This window comes from Crassostrea angulata, chromosome 6 (genome assembly GCF_025612915.1).
Source record: "Crassostrea angulata isolate pt1a10 chromosome 6, ASM2561291v2, whole genome shotgun sequence".
NCBI classification, from domain to species: domain Eukaryota; kingdom Metazoa; phylum Mollusca; class Bivalvia; order Ostreida; family Ostreidae; genus Magallana; species Magallana angulata.
Window position 1 is genome coordinate 3,599,919 of NC_069116.1, and position 12,628 is coordinate 3,612,546.

The window sequence follows — 12,628 nt, forward strand, 5'->3', positions numbered from 1 at the left end:
TACCTTCTGTCATCGTTTGTGACAAAGAATATTAAAGAGGGTCTTTGACCTGATTTCCTTCTTAGGTCGATCAGTTCATAAATTCTACGTGTATCTTAGAGTTGTTATAAGGGTTTTTTGTAACAACGATTTTGAGATTCTGACCAATGAGAAATGCAATGAAATTTAAGATAAAGTCTTTCGGGACTACATGCACACTTTTGGAGATAATATATGTTTTGAATATGTCCTCTAAACATAAAGTAACCATTACTTCCATATGAAGTTGTTGTTTTATAATATTAATTAAAATTCTATACCAGCATCGAGAAAAAAACCTTTGAAATAAAATAAAGAAAAAACATATAAAAGAATAAATTGTATGTATTCTATGTATTTATTTAATAAATAATATGTGATAAGATTAGAACTAAAAGATATACCGTTAGTGTAACAACAAAAGCAAAACATAGCGTCTATGAAAGATCAAAGTCTGACTTCCATTGTTGATCAGCGTGGTAACAAATGTTAAAAATGTACCATTGAAACTTCCTGCTTTTGATAGGTATCCAAAGTTCAGATACGGAATACAAACAAAAAGTAATCTTTAAAAACATCAATTTGATTGAAAAGAAATTGTCGTTATCCATGTAAAATCACGTTAGGTTTGAAAACAAAGCTTACCAATCACTTGTCAAAGAATGTCCATGTCGTTTATGCTCCATCATCTTCTACTAAATATTTTGTCTTTTGTCTTCACTTTTCCCGTTTTAAAATGAAATGGGTCAGTTTGGGGGAAAAGTGGTTTTCGGTGTCCAACTAGAACACACCAACATTTTTTAATAAATCTTTTCAATTTTACTTTCAACAAAATTTGTTGACGTGTTATGTAGTGCATAAACATTTATCAAAATCGAATGATAAATCGAAATAGTAAAAAAAGCAAATTAAAGATATACCTGAAAGCGGAAGCGTACATACAATATTCATAAATATTAATACTCTTTTAAATGAGACTTACAAGTTTTAAATATCGAATTGAATCCAATGCAATATATGTTTTTCATGTAGATATAAACATATGCACAAAAAATAATTTTCGGTTTCCAGTTTATTATGTTAAAAAAAATGTTATATTCATTTACATATTTTCCTATTGAACTGTGTTTCTTATTCTATGCGATCATAGTTTATCATCTGATGTATTAAGGTAATTATATCGATGCAAATAGTAACCGCAGAGTTTTACAAATTTCTATTGTCAACTCTAGTTTTGTAAATAAAATATTGAGGAGATAAATTTTTGATGTATATGAGAATATAAATTCGAGTTGGTCGCGTAATCATGTTGACATTTGTTGCAAACTATTGTGATAACATTGCTCCATATTTTTTGTGTAGATCTAGTCAGCTGCTTTAATTGGCATGTCGTATTAAAAAAAAAACCATTTTATGATTGCAGGTATTTGATAAACAAAATAAATAGATATAGCACTATTTTTCATTGCGTTATTAGTTTTGTTATAAAATCAGTCGGTTAGGTTGTGTGTGTGAGGAAAACAGTAACTTGCTGTTATGTAAAAATAACAACGACTTATTGAAATAGTTTCATATTAAAAATTTGCAAATGTAAACAATTTGTTTAAAATCGAGCTTTGATATTATACATTTTAAATGAAATCTTGAAGGGATTTTATTTACAGTTTTGTTGTATTTGATAAATAGCCAAATAATGTAAATAACATTGTTCTGGTGAAAAGTGTCAAGTAGTCCAGTTTACAAATATATCACCTTTTTTTAACGTAATGATATTGCATTATTGCTTTTTCTGGTCAAAACTCATACCTCTTTTTAAACAGTTAACGCTGTTTGTGTTACAAGCACATCCTCTTGTTGGATCACAATACTCGTCCAGTGAACAGTTACATCGGTAATAACACTGTCGTCCAAAGTACCCGGATGTGCAGGTCAATGAACAGTTCTCACCTATGTAGCCAGGGTTACATTCTAGGAGAGATAATATAGGTGTTTTAATTTAATTACTAGCATTAGTTATTTACATACAACTAATGACTTTTGATTTACAAGGGTGAAGTTACATAATGAAATGTGTGTAACACGTTGAAAGGTCATGATAAGAAAAAAGGACGTCTTTAAATCTTTTGAAAAGCATGGGATACAAGTTCTTGATAATAGTAAGAACAAAATAAAAATGCCAATGGTAAATCAGTTTGATATGAACGTTTTTGATCACCTGTATGTTTTTAAAATGCTGTACATAATTAACTATTAGGTGACAATTTGCAGAAAGTTTACTAAAATATCATTATTTAAAGTTATGTTAAAAATAAAATATTAAAAAAAGTTTAGTTTATATATTCTTCTTGACAATGCATGAAACCCAAATTTGATGATAATATCTAATAAATCAAAACATAAAATTAATCCAGTGAACAACAACATCGGTGGTAACACTGTTGTCCAAAGTACCCGGATGTGCAGGTCAATGAACAGTTCTCACCTACGTGGCCAGGATTCACTGGATGAAATATCTGGTTTCAGCCCTGCGGAAACCCTTTGGAAACTCTGCGGAAACTTAAGGTTACTTTAAGTTTCCGACAGGTTTCAGCACGGAAACTTCAAGTTTCATTAAGTTTCCGCAGTGCTGAAACTTAGGCTGTCCATGAATCCAAATGGTTTCCGCAACGGAAACTTGCTGAAACTTGAAGTTTCTGCATGGTTTCAATCTCCATATACGTTTGGGATACATATTGTTTACAAATGGTTTCCGCCATGGAAACTTACTGAAACTTGAAGTTTCTGCATAGTTTCAACCTCCATATACAATTGGGAAACATATTGTTTACAAAGGGTTTCCGCAACTGAAACTTACTGAAACTTTTTATATTTTTGCTTTCACAAAAGCTGAGCAAGGTTTCTACTTTATGTAAAAACAAAACAATTTCAAACAGTTCCAAATTTATTTTGTTCAAAAATCTGAAATTGTTTCCAATAATAAATAAAATACAGCCAAGATACAATAATGGAGAAACATCCATATGGCAATTCCCTTATTAGGGACTTTTATTTAAAAAATGATAAAATTGCACAAGAAAAAAAACTCCCATAAAAATCTTTACATTTGTTCTTTTTTTTCATCTCGATTAAATGCCTATCAAATCTCCCTTTAAAAATGCAACAAAGATCTTACTTTTTTAAAAATATGAATGCAATTTACAAAATAACTGCACGTACATGAATAAACAAAGAAAACTTCACTGTTACATGAACATGATACACTTGTCTCAATTTGTTTTGAACTACAATGAAAATGTACACCATAAATTATTTTTTAAAAGTCTAAAGTATCCATCTTTAAAAAAAAAATACACTACAAGATAGTAGTTGACTATAGAGGTATGACCCAGATTTGATTTGAATATGTCAATAAATTCCGAAATGAGGTCAAAGTGACCCACTTACAAGTTGGGATAAACCTTTTCTTTGTTAGTAATATAATCTAATGTTTTACAATAGAACAGGATTTGATATCATTTTTTTGATAATCCATTAAGTCCAAAGTGAACTTTTAATTTTCACCCATGATGTACCAACTGATCAGATTTTAATATCATAAGCCTGTCAGTATTTAATAGATGACCCAGAGGGAGATATGAAAAGCTTGTTGGCCAATAAAAAGATAACAATGGAGCAGTCTGTCAAATCATGTGCAAAAATATGATGTACACATTTAATTAATTATGCTGATTGCAACACACTTCATTCCTGATGAATATTCTTCTTTACACACGGTTTACCTTCCTACATTTCACTACTTTACCTACATTAATATTTTTAAATCCAAGACATGAAGTAAAATATACATTGTTTATATATGACAAGTATTACTACATGAACATGTACTTGCTTTTTGTAGCATGAATGTATAAAATAAAAAGTATCACACAGATCATTCACCTTACAATTCTCATCAATACCAGCATTTTACTTATGATATAAAAGCTAATTCCAATTATATATTAGTTACATAACACAGATTAAAATAAAACCCACATGGAAACAACTTTCAATCCAAGTAATTTTGTTATATAAAAATTGTAATACATGGGGTATATGTTGTCTTTATATATTTTCATATACGACATAATTGAATATTGTTTGGTGTATTTTATCATTTCTATGACCCATGCATTCATCTCCTAATGCAGTGTTTTTACATTTAATGTGGTTTCTTAATTTTTCATATATTGCTGCAAAGTTATCAATAAATGTTTAAACAAAGAAAATGGAAAAAAAGTAGTTAACACTTATCAACTTGGAGGTGTGAGGATATATGTTACATGGAGTCTAAAATATGTTATGCAATATTTGCAAATATAACAAATTATTTAAGAAAATGAAAGTTAATATCTGCAAGGTCTAATCAATCCTTTAATAAGTCAAAACCAGGGTTGGCCGGGAAATACCACTCAAAACCATGTGATTTTCTAAGATTCTAGCTTACAGACAGACATTGTAATATACTGGTATTTGATCATATAAAAAAGTACTTTTATAGTTTATAGGTTTTTTGAAATGAGAATACTTTACAGTTAAAAAGTCTTGTTCTGCAGAGGATTAGTCGGGTCGTAGAGATGTGTCCATTCGAATCAATAAGTGTCCTTGGCTGTTGTTGATGTAACCCGAGTCGTAGTTTATGGAAATAGGCCTTTTTGGGGGACTTTCGAGCATTGTCCAGACCGGTGAAGCACTCATATGATCACATCATGGCTACAGCAGACTTAGTAGTTCTGGACAGTGGTAGCATTAACATTCTTCTTCTTGCGATGAACTTGTTCCTTTCACTGGGCTGTACTTTATGTCTGTTCTATTTATCTTAAACATGAATAATAAAGTTTCATTTAGATTTTTAAACAATAAACATAAGTCATTCAGCCTAACATGTAATAAAAGCATTCTGAATAAAATTCTGAATACAGAAGCTACTATGCAGTTGCCAGTTGCTGTTTAAACTATGTCATATAATGACTACAGTAGTATCTGGTCTAAAATGTTTCATTTTATGTTTGAAGCTATGTTATTTTCATTTTGATTCTATTATTGTTTGTTGAAAAATGGAAAAACTTATCAACAATAAGTGTGTTTCATCCCCCCCCCACCATCCACCATCGACCTCCTTTTCAAGAACTTAGACCTGGATTTCCCAAAAATTACTACAGTAAATTATAAACATCCAACACATGTAGGCCTATAAGTTAATGGTGAAAATAATCAATTTCAAAGCAATACCTTGCGTTCACATCGTCCAGCTGGTCAAAACATTCACCCGAATCACCGAACAGAGGATGCAAATCACCGGAAACATTGACTTTGTATGCTGTCAATGCTGAAAAAGAAAAACGTGAAAGATTTCATTTTCCGGATTTAATTAATAAAAATTGTTCGTTACATTTAGAGTTTGTAAATTGTATAATGTGCGAAAGATTCATTGTTCGTCTTGTTTACCGACCAAGCATTCATATATTAGGGACGTTTATATAATCATATATGTGTATACCCTGGATAATCTTGATTATCATGCATATAAAGTTGGTTAATGGTTAACTTGGTCAAAACGTATATCTAAAAGAGATACGGTAATAAAAATTAAAACGCCGAACCAAGTTTGAAAAAATGACGCCATCTTGATTTGATGGCGCGAGATCTCGTTTACAAATTAGAGATAAATTAGAGCCTTGAAAATGTTATTGGGGGTATCTATATTGTGAATTAAGTTACCTTGACATGAGTTCTTCGTTCCTGCATTATCTCCTTGTTGTAGAGGCTATTAATGCTTCTCAATTCTCCATTTTACATCAGCACCTTCTTGTCCATTTTAACCTTCGCTCGGAATCATAAAGTGCGCCAATACTGACCAATCAGAACCCGCTAAATCTTGGAAAAGTGCATCTTGGGATAGTTTAAAATGAATAATGTTTAATCAAAATTATCATTTTTTACCGAATAGTATACTTTTTACATGTATATTTATTTTAAATAAGAACTGTCGGAGTCAGTATTTCCTGGTTAAATACGACAAAGTATTGGCGTGTGTTTGTTACAATTGTGTTTGTAACACGTGATTAACCAAAGAAAATGGCCGACCGTTTGTTTACAAATGTCTAATGAAATTAAACAAGTTTTAATGAGACATACGTATCAGATTTTGTCTTTAACTATATTTTATTTACATGTACTGATGATTTTGCCAAACTTAATATTATATAGCCATATATAGTTTACTGACAAGTTAGTCTTGACTTGTCCAATTTTCACCGCGATTCTAAGCACGGTCATATTCTTATTCAAAATATAGAGGTGTGAAAATATTATGTTCATCCCAGAGCAGGTTCTGCATGAACACACAGAAATCACAAATATAATTAGATGCTGATCAATTAACGGGGTCCGGTTAACAGCGTTCACCCGTACGGTGAATTTACAACTACGATGAATTGATGGCAATTATCTTACAGTAACACATGTGCACTGATTGGTCATGCGATGAACAGTACGTTAAGAATACTTATGAAATTAAAATACAAACGCGTTAAACAAGCCGGGAAGTAAGATGTACACGTCGGACTGTACACTAGCCCCCCCCCCCCCCCCCCCCACGGATTAGGATTTTCATGATTTTGGGAATTAGGGTTTTTCCTCAATATTTCTGAGGATAAGTCTAGCCCCCCCCCCCCCCACTTTCAATTTGCTTCCGACGCCAGTGAATCATGATACAGTCATACATGTAGTAAAGTCTGAAATGCATGTAAATAATTAAACAATTATTATATTAGACTCAAACTCCAAGTGGGTTTTACTTGTTATTATCAACTGTAGAATTTTTAAAAAAAAAATCCTGTGTACATGTGTTGGCGTGGTATTAAAAAAGAAATGAAATAGCTCTAAACTTCAGGTTATACGAATATTTGGTACGATTTGTAAAAATTTACAACGACTTTACCTTAATTTGTTTGCTTAATTAGTTACTGTACCTCAAGGTTCATTCAAATGATAACTAAATGATTTAAGGAGTCTTACAAAATTGGTATATTAATTTATTTTACTAAATAATTATAATTTACTTATCAGTTTTACTAACTCAGGTACACACAAATTGAAAATAAATTCCCGCCGGGCTCCAGTTATAAACTCACGCTTCGTACTGTGTATATGTTATGTAACTGTCTTTTGTTCACTCCTGACAGAAAAAACCCTGCAATCCACACAGAATATACAGGAAAATCACAGAGAAGGTCACCTGGACAAAGAATGTATACACATGTATACACGTGCCCGAGTACCTAAGATTAATGATTTCATCATATGCATTAAACAAGATCAGATATCAGTTTTTCTTTTCAAATTCAATTAATTACTTAGTATAAATGTTCTTAATCGCCATATTTGCCACATTTGAAGATAGTTACATGTATACATATAGTTTCAGTCACGCTGAAACCTTACTATACATTTTAGTATATTCGGATTCATTACCATTAGGCTAGAATTAAACTTAAACCTGTTGAAAATAAATGATATCACTATTAAACTCAAATCAATTTTAGTAATAGTTTCAGCAATGCGTAAACCATTTGGAATCTTAACTTAAAGTTTCAGCATACTGAAACCTAGCGGAAATGTTCTGAAACTGATTGATATTTCCATAATAATTTACACAACTTTTCACATTATTCAAATTTAGTTTCCGCATTGCGGAAACCATCAGGAATCTTAACTTAAAGTTTCAGCATACTGAAACCTAGCGGAAATGTTCTGAAACTGATTGATATTTCCATAATAATTTACACAACTATTCACACGATTCAAATTTAGTTTCCGCATTGCGGAAACCATCAGGAATCTTAGACTAAAGTTTCTGCTGACTGAAACCTAACGGATACTTGCTGAATCGATATAATGGTTTCCGCAATGCGGAAACTATACATGAAACTTCAACTTCAAGTTTCAGCAAGGTTTCCATATAGTTTCAGTTTTGCTGAAACTTGATTTTTCATCCAGTGATTACATCCTCAAAGAGTTTATATAGGCGTTTTAATTTAATTATAAATATTTTTGCATATATTTAATGATATTTGTTTTACCAGTGTCAAGTTGAATAAAGGAAAGTGTGCAACACGTTGAAAAAGTTGCGATTATAATAAAGGCCGTCTATTAATCCTTTGAAAAGATTGGGATATATAGATTTTTGATAATAACAAGAAAAAATGTCTCTAGGAAATCATTTTGATATGTTTTGTATGTTTTACAATTGGATATTTAACGATTATGAGACAGTTTGCATATAGTTTACCAAAAATATAATAATTTCACGTTGAATAAGTGATATCATTGTTAAAATTAGTTTAGGTTATATGTTTTCTTTGACAATGAATGAAATCAAAGTTTCAAGATAACTAATAAATCAAAACATAAAATTGATTTAGTTCATTTATCATATAAAAAGTCAGAAAATAACATGCTGCTGACAAATAATGCGCACAAAGTAATTAAAATGTATTTATCAGTATCAAATGATATGCACGGATAAAATTTAAATAAAATTTCAGAAAAAAATGCAAAGAATCAAAAAGTCTGATTATCTTTTAGCACAGGGAGGAACATCTTACAGTTTGGGGAATAAAAAAAAACGATGCAGAGGAATGTCAACGTCTATACTACAAAGTATATATATATATATATATATATATATATATATATATATATATATATATATATATATATATATATATATATATATATATATATATATATATATATATATATATATATATATATATATATATATATATATATATATATATATATATATATATATATATATATATATATATATATATATATATATATAATTTCCAATTACAACAAAAAATAAATCGGCACAGTTTTAAATAATTTAAAAATAATATATATCCAGAATAAAATCACAAATTGATCCTATTAACCGCAAACGTTTTCTAGAAAACGTTTGCTACTAGAAAACGTTTGCGGTAAATAGGATCAATTTGTGATTTTATTCTGGATATTTATTATTTTTGAATTATATATATATATATATATATATATATATATATATATATATATATATATATATATAAAGATTTGGTCTCCTGGTCCATTAAAACCTCAACAACCGGTATGTAACATATTCTTTCATGCATTAATGAATGACTTCACTTAACACATAACAAAACATGTTATATAAGAGAGCTTTTGAGGGAAGATTTAAATCTTATTGGGTCCTTCTATATAAAGATGCAGGTCCTTTTTTGTTGCCATGTACTAGATTGTATTTATAAACATTTTTAGTTCAAATACTGAACGTGTTCACGGAAAATTATCGAGAAAAGAAATAATCGGAAAAATATCAGGAATGCCTCTTTAAAAATTTTCTTGTTGTCGGTGCTTTTTGTGCCAGACAGATTTGGATGCCGAATGACACAACTACAATACTATTTAAGTTGTATGGAAAAGTTTCAAAGTCCATCAGTTCCTGTTTAGGCAAACTCAAAACATAAGTCTTATGACAAAAATATTTACTGCTTTTCAAGACGGAATTTGAAAATTAATAATTGTAATTACTGATGATACGTATAATGTCTACTTTACTTTATATCAGTACTATGAATGTTTAATAAATGGCATTTGTTTAAATCAAATTTTACTCACCTAAACACATGTTTCCTACGAGCATATATCCTGTACAACATTTAATAATTTTGCTGAAAAAAGAGTTTCTTCAATTACCGACATAAAAAAAATATAAAGTCAGTGAAAACAGCTTCGAATCTAATCTCATAAAAAAGCAAACAAATTGCAACTTTACGTTTTTTAACACATGGAATTACTTTGTCGTCCAAAAAATGCAATGTTTTAGCTTGTTCATTTGTAATTGTAAAGAAACTTCATTTGAAAAATTATTCAGATTACTTAAATCAATTACTTACGTATCTGGTGACATACAAACTCCATACCCACGTATTTCTAAGCTTGCAGACAAAGTAAAGCTTACATAATGCAACAAACAAATCAATAAACGGCGTGCCATTGCTAGTCTTGTTTGTTGTTACAAAGGCGCAGAAAAAGACCGTATATTTGTTACAACTTTTCACAGAGAAGGATCAAACTTTCACAGACGTATTTCCTATTTGTTACCCTTTGTCACGGATGCCCGTTCTTTGAATGCTTATTTCATTAAAATACAAGCACGGATAAATTTATTTCCTCCTTATCAATTTCGTGTCCTTAATCTGGGCATAAAATCAAATATATTTCATATAGAAGTGCAGTACCCTTTGATGTCCTAATTATAAATTCATCCATGATGATGGTGATTTTGAGCGTCGCATCATTTGAAAATTGAAGGTACATGTGGGAGTAAACAGTTCAAAAGATCATTATGTTTTTGCAGTATTCGATATACTATGATAGAAATTAGCTTATGTGGCTTTGTTTTTATTATTTTTTGAATTTAAAGTACCAACATGGATAAATTACAAGTTAAAAGTTTTTCCTTTAAATTAATTAATTATATCAAATAGTTTAGGAATTGAAATATTTTTCAAATCATGTAGGATTCAATGTTTTATCAGGTGCTGTGTCAAGGGGAATAACTCTTCGACATTATAGCATTAAGCTATAATGTTTATTTTATGCATATAAAAGAAATAAATTTTCTTATATGAACTATGTAACTGAATGATATTGATGTATATTTCCAGGGTGATTATTCAGAACTATAGGTAATAAATTATATATCAACAAACCCGAAGTTGTCATCATTAAACACAAGGATTCCTGTTACAAAATGGTTCCTCGTATATGGACTATTACACTTTAATATGAACAATTCTGTGTGCACTTTTTAATGACTTTACAATTATAACCACATGCACTTCTCATTTAGATGTAAATGTTGCACTATTGTTAATATAACAAGAAGTCCAGAGGCCACATCGCCTACCCCACTTTCGGGGACCATGATTTGCCTAAACTTGAATCTACACTACTTGAAAATGTCTCCAAACAAGTTTCAGCTTTTCTGGCCACATCGTTTTTGGGAAGAAGATTTTCGAAAAATACCAACAAATTTTTAACAATTCAAAATTGTCTCCTCTTAAGAAAAGGCGTGGCGCTTCCTTTAAACAAACTTAAATTCCCTTCACTAAATGATACTTTGTGCCGAGGTTGGTTGAAGTTTACCAAGTGGTTCTGTATAAGAAGTTAAACTGTAAAACGTTTAAGACAACGATGAAAGACAACGGACACATTATCTAAAGCTAACTTGAACTGAAACACAAGAATGTTTTGAAAAAAAAAATAACCAAAGAATCTAAAGAATATTGTTATCCTCAAAATATTTCATCTGAATTGTAAACCTGTAATAACAACATAATACAGTTTTTGAATTTAATTGCGAAAATAGAGAACAAAATAATCATATAGGAGTGTATGATTCTGCAAATCATATTTTCATCATGCACCGTGACGTCTCAATATGCTTCAAATATTAGGGATACAATAAGTTCAAATGAATGAATTTTGTTTTTTAGAACATAGTATTAATAGACAAGATTCAACTGAAAGTATCATGATTACTACTAAGCAAATAATAATCATGATTTTCTGCAGACATATTGCACAATACCCCAAATATATCTTATGTAATATATGTTATATTGAGCTACAATGGGGTATAAGAAGGTTTTATTATTTCTCTTTGATTCTATCATTAGAAACGTCTACATCAGAAACAAATCGGCACTAGTTACGTAAATGAATCATTTATGGATACAAATTGCTTTGCTTCATGTCATGATTATTAAATCAACGTTTACATAGTAAATTCACCTGTTTACTTAATATGTATATCACTATACCTTAAGCGTGAACTTTATTTTGGTTAGCACATCAATCGTCCTTACTTTGTTGAATGAAATTTAAAAAAAACTGGGAAAAGCTGCATTCATGGAAAAATTAGTACTGTAACATGCATTGCCTTTTACGGATGTATATTAAATTACAAGGCTTCTATTTTCATCATAATTTTTACCTAATACAATACTTCATACATATTGATACCGGAACTAGGAAATTGGCTGTTAATTTCTTACCAACTGTCATCGTTTGTGACCAAAAATATCACAGAGGATCTTTGACCTGAGAGGGCTCCATAGGTTGATCAGTTCCTAATCTCTACAAATATTCTACAGTTGTTAAAAGGGTTTTTAGAAAATGGTTTTGAATATCTGACCAATAAGAAATTCACTGAAATCTACCATCAAGTTTTTCTGGACTACTTGCACACTCTTGAAGAGGACATACATTTTGATTATGTCCTCTCAACGTGAATAACTATGCATTACTTCTCTAGATCTCAGACGTCATCGTTGTTTCTTAATAATTATTTAAGTTCTTTACCAGCATTGCGAAATAAAATATTTAAAACCAATAAAGAGAAAAAAATAAAAGAATGAATGGTATGCATTCAGCATGTGCATAATAAATGATAAGATTAAAATAAGGTATATCGTTTGTGTAACAACAATAGCAAAACATAGCCAGTCTATGA

General features: G+C 30.1%; 1 long non-coding RNA gene across 1 annotated transcript; it reads right to left on the reverse strand.

The window, feature by feature from the left end:
- Window positions 1–2,941: 2,941 nt before the first annotated feature.
- LOC128188626 (uncharacterized) lies at window positions 2,942–6,236 on the reverse strand. The gene is made up of 3 exons (XR_008244172.1): window positions 5,779–6,236; window positions 5,290–5,386; window positions 2,942–4,875 (listed from the first exon to the last, which is right to left on the reverse strand). It is a non-coding gene; the product is annotated as an uncharacterized LOC128188626 (long non-coding RNA).
- Between the last annotated feature and the right edge of the window lie 6,392 nt (window positions 6,237–12,628).